General features: G+C 39.3%; 1 long non-coding RNA gene across 1 annotated transcript; it reads left to right on the top strand.

Moving 5' to 3' along the window:
- Positions 1-124: 124 nt before the first annotated feature.
- LOC144661600 (uncharacterized) lies at positions 125-8,595 on the top strand. Its single transcript, XR_013572315.1, has 3 exons — positions 125-168; positions 7,303-7,356; positions 7,680-8,595. It is a non-coding gene; the product is annotated as an uncharacterized LOC144661600 (long non-coding RNA).
- The last annotated feature ends 4,165 nt before the right edge of the window (positions 8,596-12,760 follow it).

Below are 12,760 nucleotides of genomic sequence, written 5' to 3'. Positions count from 1 at the left end.
TATATGAGAAAAACCCTTTTGCTGGTGGGAAGGCCGGGCTGAATCTGACTCGTCCCCAGTCGTCTCTTTTCAGTGGTCAACTCAAGACGGACTCAAAAGACGACTGGGGACGAGTCAGGGGTCAGGGGGTTGCAATTTCATGATACGCAGTCACTAAATGCAAATGAGGTCTGCCTGCATACATTATAACCTGCATACATTATAACGCACTGTTTTCTCATACATTATCCCACTCCAGTATGAATGTAGAAATTGCCCACTCTCCCACTCGTAGTACCTGTAGTAGGTGTAGTAGCTGTAGTATCTGTAGTATGTGTAGTATCTGTAGTAGTTGTAGTAGCTGTAGTAGCTGTAGTAGTTGTAGTAGCTGTAGTAGCTGTAGTACCTGTACTAGCTGTAGTACCTGTACTAGCTGTAGTACCTGTAGTAGCTGTAGTACCTGTAGTAGCTGTAGTATCTGTAGTAGCTGTAGTAGCTGTAGTAGCTGTAGTATCTGTAGTACCTGTAGTATCTGTAGAAGCTGTAGTATCTGTAGTAGCTGTAGTAGCTGTAGTATCTGTAGTAACTGTAGTACCTGTAGTATCTGTAGTAGCTGTAGTATCTGTAGTAGCTGTAGTAGCTGTAGTATCTGTAGTAACTGTAGTACCTGTAGTATCTGTAGTAGCTGTAGTATCTGTAGTAGCTGTAGTAGCTGTAGTAGCTGTAGTAGCTGTAGTAGCTGTAGTAGCTGTAGTAGCTGTAGTAGCTGTAGTACCTGTAGTATCTGTAGAAGCTGTAGTATCTGTAGTAGCTGTAGTAGCTGTAGTATCTGTAGTAACTGTAGTACCTGTAGTATCTGTAGTAGCTGTAGTATCTGTAGTAGCTGTAGTAGCTGTAGTATCTGTAGTAACTGTAGTACCTGTAGTATCTGTAGTAGCTGTAGTATCTGTAGTAGCTGTAGTAGCTGTAGTAGCTGTAGTAGGTGTAGTAGCTGTAGTAGCTGTAGTAGCTGTAGTAGCTGTAGTAGCTGTAGTAGCTGTAGTAGCTGTAGTATCTGTAGTAGCTGTAGTAGCTGTAGTATCTGTAGTAGCTGTAGTAGCTGCAGTAGCTGTAGTAGCTGTAGTAGCTGTAGTAGCTGTAGTATCTGTAGTAGCTGTAGTAGCTGTAGTAGGTGTAGTATCTGTAGTAGCTGTAGTAGCTGTAGTATCTGTAGTAGGTGTAGTAGCTCTAGTAGCTCTAGTAGCTGTAGTAGCTGTAGTAGGTGTAGTATCTGTAGTAGCTGTAGTATCTGTAGTAGGTGTAGTAGCTGTAGTATCTGTAGTAGCTGTAGTATCTGTAGTAGCTGTAGTATCTGTAGTAGCTGTAGTAGCTGTAGTAACTGTAGTACCTGTAGTAGCTGTAGTAGCTGTAGTAACTGTAGTACCTGTAGTAGCTGTAGTAGCTGTAGTAACTGTAGTAGCTGTAGTAGCTGTAGTAACTGTAGTAGCTGTAGTAACTGTAGTAGCTGTAGTAACTGTAGTAGCTGTAGTAGCTGTAGTAGCTGTAGTAACTGTAGTAGCTGTAGTAACTGTAGTAGCTGTAGTAACTGTAGTAGCTGTAGTAGCTGTAGTAGCTGTAGTAACTGTAGTAGCTGTAGTAACTGTAGTAGCTGTAGTAACTGTAGTAGCTGTAGTAGCTGTAGTAACTGTAGTAGCTGTAGTAACTGTAGTAGCTGTAGTAGCTGTAGTAACTGTAGTAGCCGTAGTAGCTGTAGTAGCTGTAGTAGCTGTAGTATCTGTAGTAGCTGTAGTAGCTGTAGTATCTGTAGTAGCTGTAGTAGCTGTAGTACCTGTAGTAGTTGTAGTATCTATACTAACTGTAGCATCTGTTGTTGCTGTATTAACTAGTAACTGTAGTGTCTGTAGGAACTGTAGTAAGTAATTGTAGTAGCAGTAGTATTTGTAGTGTCTTTGGTATTTGTGGTATCTGTCACGGTACCGTACAATTCCGTTTATAAGCCCCCCCGGTTATAGGCCCATCTACCTGGAAACAATAAAATACATCCGGTTATAAGCCCCCCCCCCCCCCCGGATATAAGCCCCCCTCTGCTGGATGACAGTACTGAACAGGGCGAAATGTTGCTTTGTTTTGACTTTTAACTTAAAAACGTATTTCGATCAACACTGCTGTGGCTTGTTTCGAAACATTTTTTTTATTCCGCTTATATACTCCCCCAGTTGTAAGCCCCTCCGCTTATAAGCCCACCCAAAACCCCTTACGAAGTTGTATAAGCCCAGGGCTTATAACCGGAATTTTACGGTATCTGTTGCTCTTTGTCGAATTTTGTTAAATGACTTCGCCTTAATATTCCCTTGTTTTGTCATTAAACTTGACCTATCAAACAGCACGATCCCGCTAACAAGGTTGTACTTGTTTGAAATGTTATACGGTGCCAAAAGAAAGGTAAAGATGTAAAATACGAGACACTGAATTTTTGGCGCTGTGAACTGTACAAATTGATTGGAAATAATTTTGCGAACAAGCTGGACTCTAGTAGCGCTTAGAGGTGAATTTGAGAATTTAATGAAGTTCGGCCAGACCACTTTAACTAACTTGAATGCGTAGTATTTCAACTAAGTTTCTCGTCTTATATGCCTTTCAGATTCTTTTGGTAGTTCGAGAAAGGACTATGAATTCAAAATATGAATGGAATGGTATCTTCGTTCATTTATAAAAATGTCATGAAAAAAAAGAATAAACCGAAACCTCAGTTGGTCTTAGTTTACCGAGGTTGCGTGTATTCGCTGAAGTCAGTCTAAGTTCTTTTCTCCTCGAGAAACATTTTACACTAGAAGCTTTGCTAGACCTCAAGCGTTCATCATTTCCCTATAATACACGAGAAACCACCTTCTACTTGGCAACTATAAAACAGAGGGTAAACCAATTGCACTAACAAAAAAAAAATCGCACAAAAGGACAACCCTTCCCCCCCCCTCACACACACACACATAAATGCGAAAGGAATCACGCCCCTTCAAACCTCTTTATTTTTCTTAAGATCCATCCCTAAGGTAGATATTCTATAATTCAGCATACATTTTTTTAATGTCTTACTAATTGTCTTCGTACTGATTTTCTTTCACAGTTATCAACGTACGCAGCAAAGCATGATTTCTGCCTACATTCCAGCCCAAGTATATAATAATATATTTCCGTTTACAACTTTTTATCATAAAGTATTGTTTTCATTGACTGGAAGATATAATAATCATCATCATCGTCATCATCATTAAAAATCTAATTAACTGTTATCACCGAGTCCCTTTTATGAACTTGAATTGAGTACAATGCGGAAAGTTAATAGTTATCAATGGTCACGTTGATATTTCTTCTTCACGCATCTAATAATATTTTCTACTTCTTTCTGGGTATGTGGGGAAATAGGGAGTAACATCAGGTTTTCGTGCTCATTAATTAATTCGACAATCTCATTATATAGTTGTGAAAGTTGTTCATAGCTGTAACTTAACCCCATTGACATAGCATAATTTACTATCGCAAAGATTACGAGATATTCTAGTACATTAAGAGGGCCTTTTTAGAATTTGCTGTTTTCTTCTGACTTTTAGCTGGCGATTTTATGGGATGCTGTCCCCTTATCCATGATTTCTTTGTCTTTTTTAACGGCTGATCAGTAGCTATGTTCTTTTTGCACTCGACGCCTCCACAGTTGCCACGACATTTACACTTCGACGAACACTCTGCGCGGAGAGCAATGCATCTGCAGCGGCTCTTGTAGGATCTTTTTAACGATGTGCAACCTTTAACATTAATGCCACAACGGCAGATCGAATCAGGCCTTCCGTTTATCGTACGAGCATCATTTTCTCTGCATCCAGATGTAGTATCCGTCTGTTCGCTTTGGTTCACTTTAACTTTTAGTGCATCATAATGCCCTGGTCCAGTGTTATCATAAGCTAACATGAGGGGTTGGACACAGTCCGCGTGCTGACGTGGAAAGACTGATATAAACGGTGTTAGATAATGTGGCGTTAGAATAAAAATGGGCATTTGTAAAACATTTGCCATGGCAAGTGGCATTGAATCTCCTAAACTGCTGGAAAAGTAACCACTTCGCAAGAATTCTTCTGCCTCCTGTTGCACGTTGATATCTTCGAAGAATTGCTGGTAGTCTTCCATAAATGGCCCTGTCCATTCTTCCACTATCAAAGCCCTCAAGATATCTTTAATGTCTTCGAAAACAGCGCCCTCGTGTTTTATGCCAAGGCTCTGCAGATGGTCGCTCAAGAGCTTAGACATCTTATTTTCCTGTACGAGTCTTCGAATTTGTATAGCTACTGCCGAAAAGAAACAGTTGCCATCCCCCTCGATTGATATGACTTCGAATCCGTTGGCGTTCGCCAATGTTTGTACGGGAGAGGTATCGACTTCCATACAGTCCAAATGGTTGGATTCGTTTTCATCAGCATCTAAATCGATTCTCACAGATCTTTAATCGTGCAGTACAGAGTGAAACGCTGCAATTTTTTTACCAAATTTGCGCTGTAAATAATTTTGCGTTCTCCACAAGCATATGCTGTCGTGTAAAATGTGTAGCCTTTTTTGCATCGTTGCAGGTTCATTTAGAATGTAAGAATGACAGTTGTTTGATTGTATTTTATCGTTCTCATCATCAAGCAGGGATTGTATATACCTTGCTACAGATTCGATGGTTTCCTCTTCGACATAATTGATGTTCCATTTCTTACGTGTGTCCACCTCAGTTGAATTTGGTTCAAGATCCCCTTCAAAGGCGAATGTTTCCATGTATTCCGTTGATGTCTCATTTAGTTTTTCGTAAAGTGCGAAGTATTCTGCCGTCTTTTCCCTCATGCTCGTCAACTGCGCAAACAACTTAAAACACCTCGCATAAGCAAGAGGAACACCGATTTTGTTAGTTGATAGAAATTCGTTTACATGTTTGTTTAAGCGTTCGTTTCTGTTCGTACCACACCCAGGAGGAATACCTGATAAGCATCCTCTGACCATGTGCGTTTCAATGTTCTTAATTTCCTTTATCGCATCGCCATTTAAAAGACAGTGCCCGTTGTTATCCTTTCTCCCTTTCCATTCCGTTTCGAACTTTCTCAAGTTTTTTATAAGAACCTCTGGCTGGGGAGTATTAAGCAAACGTTGCTCCCCTAAATCCTTAGGGTCCCTGAACACCAAGGAATATGCACGAAGTATCTCTGCACGATATTTTGTCCTTTTAGGGATTGTGCTGCTTAGGCGTTGCACCGCATGGAATAGATCCAGCTTTACGGGTACACCAGGAAAGATACTTGAAAATTTACCTGCCCATTTACAGCAAGTGTCGGTGTAAATACCACTTATCTGTTTCTCCTGAGTTTTGAGCCGCTCAGACAGTTGAGTGAAAGTGTTTTTAACTTCATCGAATTGCTCAGTTTTAGTGAACTTCCATTGAACTGGCTGACCCTTTTCATTAGTTATGATGAAGAAGCCTTTGTATTTCTTTATCCATTTTCCGTCCGTCGATCTGTGATATCCAACATTTGCGACAGATTTGTAAGTATGATCGCAAGCGATCCACTCGGCCGATAAAGAAGAAAACAGCCTCTTAAATTTTGTCTCCTCTCTCTCAAACTTTGACAAAATTGCATTTGTTAAAAGATTCGCTGATGGAAATGGCCAATCCATTTTTTCAAAAGAAATGTACTCTGCTGGCAGTTCAAGAGACTCCTCGTTTTGTGGTATAGCGAGAGAGATGTTCGTTAAGAATTTTCTTTTCATTTCATTATAATTGTTCTCGTAACGTTGTTTAGTCATTTCCTCGATTGAAGAAAGACTCAACCTTTATCTAAGAGTTGTTCACAAAGCTGTAGGAAATCTTTTGAAACGCCTGACTTATGACTTGTGAAAAACTCTGCAAACACTTCTGGAACCTGCTTTAGAATGTCTGGATCGCAGGAGACTATTTCTCTGTGGCCACCAAAACAAGAATAGAGTTTCGGAATTAGGACGACAGGGCTTCTAACGTCCAATATCAAGCGAGGTCGAAGTCTGTTGGTTTTGCCATCTTTCCATGACATCGTATCAGTGATGAATTGCTTTTGACCGTTTCTGGAACACAAAGGGCAAAGCAACTTTTTCGACCCATCCTTGAATAAACTTGGAAACTGATTTAGCGGGTCCCACAAAATGTAAGGCAGACTGTACTTGAAACAAACGGGATCTTTTGGGGCTATTTCTCGCCTGCGATTTCCCTCGACTTGACGAAGTTGTGGGCGATGCAGCGCTCCATTACTAATTATTTCCTTGTTGGCTTCTTCGCACGCCTTAATTAGTATTTTAGTATAGTCCTCATCAAAGTTGTAACTCAAAACTAGTGGGAAAATGAGGAAGACAAGCCAGGAAGTTGCCATGAGTGACACTTTTCTCACAAAGCAGCCAGTAATTTAACTGCAATGGCCTAAAGATAAGAAATAAATCAGAAAAAAAAATTAAAAAAGAACGGACTCAGAAAAAAAAAAAAGAAAGAAAGTCGGACGACGCCCCGTTTGAACTCTCTCTTCCACGCGCGATAAAGGGACTGAATCCAAGGCGATTAAACGAGGGGTCCGCGCTTTGTGTAACGTGCAAACAAAATGCTAAAGAGATGATGCGCAAAATTTTTCTTTTTAAACCTAAAATAATGAAAATTAACGTAAAAAAAGATTTTTTTATATCTGGAATTGTATTGTTACATTAATGTTGAACGACGAAGGATATTTAGGACAGCGATTATTAGGGAAACTGTCGAGCATGCTCTTGATGAAATCTCGAGGCAACAGAAGCTTTTGAAGCTATAAATTAATGACCGTGTTCCTTCGGCCCTACGTGATTTCAATTTCAGGCGAAACAAACACAAAGACCATTTGGTCCCGTGGAATACGGGAAACTTATCAGAAGTTTCGATTTTTGACTACAAAGAAATAAAAAAAGAGAAACAAAACAGATCGAAATTTTGACGCAGTCTACCACATTCATCTAGCATATAAACGCGATCATTCAATAAAGTGGCAAAAGGAGAAGATAAATAGTGAGTAACACACAATTTACTTATTTAAAGTATACTTGGAAAACGATGGAGGAGATTTATGTGGAACACAAAACTATTACTCTATGCAACTTTTTGCTTCAAGATAGGGACGAAACACCATAGACTTTGCTTACCATCCAATAAATAATGGAAGCCCCTCCCAACATAAAAAATACCCATAAATTGTTGTCGGCTATGTTGAATATAGTAATATAATAATGTTATGATACGCTTAAAATTTGCAGCTGTCCAGTCAACAAGGTCTTCTCATGCTAATGATGGTGTGGAAAGGAGAAAAGGTATTGAGAAATTAAAATTGTATACAGACTTAATACATTGTAAAACAGTGATCCATCTGACATCATTTCTATATAGAATCATTTGTGCAATGCGATAATTTCCGTTTTGAAAATTCTAGACAGAAACTACGTAAAAATACAGAATGTTAAACATTTGTTTCATGGCATAGACCTACATTAGCTTGCTTGTTACTTTTAATTAATCTTTTAATTAATCAATACAATAGCGCTGTGAGAGATTAGAAAAATCGATTAGATATTAGAAAAATCGATAATTTGCAGACTGTGGATTAAAACCTGCATGGTTTATTTCCTTTTTTCAGCCAAAACAGAAGCCGAAAAACTGGCTGACAATTTAAGTCAGTTTTTCATGCCGGAGAAGAAAAGGAGAACCAGGAGGTGAATCCATTTGAAGGGGGACCTTTATCATTAGCTAGTTTCGTTATGGTGGAATACAATGAACCTTTATTTGGAAAACATAGGCCGAAAAACTTGTTGACAATTTAAGCCAGTTTTTCATGCCGGAGAAGAAAAGGAGAACCAAGAGGCAGGGCCGTAGCTAGCAGGAGGAAAGAAGAGGCACTTGGCCTCGTCTTGATTTTGGCTTTTTCTTAAGAAGCGTTTAATTGAGAAAATAATCCCCGTAAGGAAATTGGAAAAATGCTTTGGGAAATGCAAAAAAAAAAATTCAAAATTTTCTGGGCGGGCATGCCCCCAGACGCCCCTAGCGGCTCGCGCCTTCGGCGATCAAAACTTGTCTCGTATTGTTCTGAAGTCTGGCTACGGCCCTGCCAGGAGGTGAATCCATTTGTAGTTTTAATGATTAGCTAGTTTCGTTAAATTTTTATCTTTATTGCTAGGAGCATTTCAAAAACATAGGCCGAAAAATATTGGTCACTTTTCCAGCAGTTGGGGATTGAGTTTTCAAAACTGTAAAATGAACTTGTTGAATTACTTACTAAGCACGAAAACCTGGTGTTGCTTCCTATTTCCTGTTGCTTCCTATATTAAACGTGTGAAGAAAAATTATTCACGTGACAATTGATAACTGTTAACTTTTCGCATTGTATTCAAGTCCAGGTCATAAAAGGGATTAGGCTGATCAAAGTTAATATGATTATTAATATTAAACAGTAAAAAAAAAGCAATATTTTACGATCAGAAGTTTTAAACGAAAAAACATTAAAGTAGCGCTGGAATTAGGCAGAAACTGCGCTTTGCTGCGTACGTATACATAGACAATTGTGAACCTTTAAGAAAATAAAGAGGTTTCAGGAAATATAATTCCTTTCACATTTATTCCTCTGTTGTACAAAAGTGTGTGCTTGTTTGCGTGCGTTTTGTGGGGGGTGGATGGTGTCCTTTTATGCTATGTTTTTTGTTAGCACCATTTATTATATTTGCCAACAAGAAGGTGGTTTTTCTCGTACTGTAAAAAAATACTACGTGCTTGGGGTCTAGAAAAGCTGCTGTAGTAGCATTTAGCTGCTTTTCTAAACCTCGAAAATGCATTATTTTTTTATGGGACATAGGAAAACCATCTCACTGCAGCGACTGCAAGGAAACTCGGTAAACCAAGACCAACTAAGGTTTCGGTTTACTCTTATCTTTTCTTTACTGAAGGAAGGTACAATTTCATTCACATTTTCAATTCATAGTCCTTTCTCAAGCTACCTAAAGAATCTGAAAGGCATATAAGACGAGAAACTTAGTTGAAATACTACGCCAGATGGTTTGGCCGAACGTCAATAAAAATGTCCAGCGAACTTTTTTTTTAGTATGTTTTTCAAATTTACCTCTAAGCGCTACTAGAGTCCAGCTAGTTTGCAAAATAATTTGCAATCAATTTGTACAGTTCACAGCGACAAAAAACCCAGTGTCTTTTTTTACACCTGTACCTTTCTTTTCTCACCATATTACTTCCATTTTAAACAAGTACAACCTTGTTAGCGGGATCGTGCTGTTTGATAGGTCAAGTTTAATGACAAAACAAGGGAATATTAAGGCGAAGTCATTTAACAAAATTCGACAAAGAGAAACAGATACCGTAAAATTCCGGTTATAAGCCCTGGGCTTATACAACTTCGTAAGGGGTTTTGGGTGGGCTCAAGCGGAGGGGCTTATATACATCGATATACAGCTACTACAGTTTACTACAGATACTACAAATACTAAAGAGACTAAAGACACTACAAATACTACTGCTACTACAATTACTTACTACAGTTCCTACAGACACTACAGTTACTATAGTTACAACAGTTACAACACTGAGATGCTACAGTTAGTATAGATACTACAGGTACTACAGGTCCTACAGCTACTACAGCTACTACACCTACTACAGATACTACAGGTACTACAGGTACTACAGATACTACAGCTACTACAGCTACTACAGCTACTACAGATACTACAGATACTACAGCTACTACAGATACTACAGATACTACAGCTACTACAGATACTACAGATACTACAGCTACTACAGCTACTACAGCTACTACAGATACTACAGTTACTACAGCTACTACAGCTACTACACCTACTACAGGTACGACAGATACTACATACTACAGATACTACAGTTACTACAGCTACTACAGATACTACAGATACTACAGCTACTACAGCTAATACAGCTACTATACATACTACACATACTACAGATACTACAGATACTACAGCTACTACAGATACTACAGCTACTACAGCTACTACACATACTACAGATACTACAGATACTACAGCTATTACAGATACTACAGATACTACAGGTACTACAGATACTACACATACTACAGATACTACAGTTACTACAGCTACTACAGATACTACAGCTACTACAGCTACTACAGCTACTACAGCTACTACAAGTACTGCAGATACTACAGATACTACAGCTACTACAGCTACTACAGCTACTACAGATACTACAGATACTACAGCTACTACAACTACTACAGCTACTACACATACTACAGATACTACAGATACTACAGCTATTACAGATACTACAGATACTACAGGTACTACAGATACTACACATACTACAGATACTACAGTTACTACAGCTACTACAGATACTACAGCTACTACAGCTACTACAGCTACTACAGCTACTACAAGTACTGCAGATACTACAGATACTACAGCTACTACAGCTACTACAGCTACTACAGATACTACAGATACTACAGCTACTACAACTACTACAGCTACTACACATACTACAGATACTACAGATACTACAGCTACTACAGCTACTACACATACTACAGCTACTACAGATACTACAGCTACTACAAGTACTACAGCTACTACAGATACTACAGCTACTACAGATACTACAGCTACTACAGCTACTACAGATACTACAGGTACCACAGGTACTACAGCTACTACAACTACTACAGCTACTACAGCTACTACAGATACTACAGCTACTACAGATACTACAGGTAATACAGATACTACAGGTACTACAGATACTACAGCTACTACAGCTACTACAGCTACTACAGATACTACATGTACTACAGGTACTACAGGTACTACAGGTACTACAAATACTACAGGTACTACAGCTACTACAGTTACTACAACTACTACAGATACTACAGATACTACAGTTACTACAGATACTACAGCTACTACAGCTACTACAGATACTACAGGTACTACAGTTACTACAGATACTACAGCTACTACAGCTACTACAGATACTACAGCTTCTACAGATACTACAGGTACTACAGATACTACAGCTACTACAGCTACTACAGATACTACAGCTACTACAGGTACTACAGCTACTACAGGTACTACAGCTAGTACAGGTACTACAGCTAGTACAGGTACTACAGCTACTACAGCTACTACAACTACTACAGCTACTACAGCTACTACAACTACTACAGATACTACACATACTACAGATACTACAGCTACTACACCTACTACAGGTACTACGAGTGGGAGAGTGGGCAATTTCTACATTCATACTGGAGTGGGATAATGTATGAGAAAACAGTGCGTTATAATGTATGCAGGTTATAATGTATGCAGGCAGACCTCATTTGCATTTAGTGACTGCGTATCATGAAATTGTAACCGGAATGAAACTAGAAGGTGAGCGCCGGAAATGCTAGCCTGTATGGGAGGGGTGGGGGGGGGGGGGTTTGGGAGCATGTTCCCCTAGAACATTTTAAAATCTCTAGGCTCGGAAATGCTATTTTCAGCATTTTCCACGATATATTTCGTCGAAAAAATTGATCTTATCCAGTGTAAGATGACAGGTATTCTTAGTGCTTTCCTTCTGCACGAATTTTTTTCTTTGCTTTCCCTGTTACATGAATTTTTTTCTTGGTATTTTTACTTTTCTAATCGCCCTACCCACAAGAGTTAATGGCCTTAATTTATCTAGAAAGTGATGGTATGAAAAGGCGGCAAAATTTGTTGAATTTGTTGTGCGGTGTTGAGTAACCTGCGATCAGGCGTTATTTTTTCTTCTTCCCTTCGCCGCGAAAAAAAGAAAGCCTGATCGCAGGTTAGGTGTTGAGTTAAATGAAACGCAAAGAAAGCAAGCGAGACATACTATTCTTCTGAAATATTCCTCCCACAATTTACTTAAAAGTCGTCTATATTCCGTGAAATTGTGACAAACGACAAAGGTTTACGTAGAGATCCGAAATAATTGCGTTGTTGAAAGGAATCATTTGCGGATTTGCACAGCCCATCTGTCTGCTAACAAAGAAAATATTGCGGTTATAATCTCGTCAGGGCATATAGACTCTACATAAGCTTTCTCACGCGTTCAAAAGAGGATTACGTGAAGAGCACAAAGAGCATCTGCGTAGGAGGCTAAAGCCCTCCCCCCATCCAACGTTACCATATTAAGGATCATTACTAAACCTGTCACTTTTGCTAAAGTACCTGCAGAATATTGTATACGGTCACTAACAGGCTCTGGCCACAAAAATTTGCTTTTGCTCGAGCCAAAAATGTAAAGGTGGCCTTACAGTGTCCCACTGTATTTCAAGTAGAAATGAGCAATGAATAGGTTTGCAAGTATAGAGTGAAGAACAAATGTTAGCCTGCGAACGCAGACGTATTTCCGGCTGCCACAAGCGACAGGCTACTCTTCAGTTCAATCAGTATCTATCCCCGGAGGACTCCTGTAGTCGTCGTCCAACAACAATTTATTTGCCTTCCCATGTAGGAAATATCTTCAAAAAGCCCAAGGACCGGCCGAATAAAAAGCAGTTTAAAGGCATCGTATACAAAGTGACTTACAGGACATGCTCATTTGCATACGTTGGGGAAAGCAAAAGAAAAAGCCCGGAACAAACGGAAATATCAACTCCGCGATTAAACATCATGCAGAAATCGGCCACGACATACA

The sequence above is a fragment of the Oculina patagonica genome, chromosome 7 (genome assembly GCF_052425735.1).
Source record: "Oculina patagonica isolate OP01 chromosome 7, crgOcupat, whole genome shotgun sequence".
Classification (NCBI taxonomy): domain Eukaryota; kingdom Metazoa; phylum Cnidaria; class Anthozoa; order Scleractinia; family Oculinidae; genus Oculina; species Oculina patagonica.
Note: the sequence above shows the minus strand (reverse complement) of the source record. Positions and strands in the feature narration are given on the sequence as shown.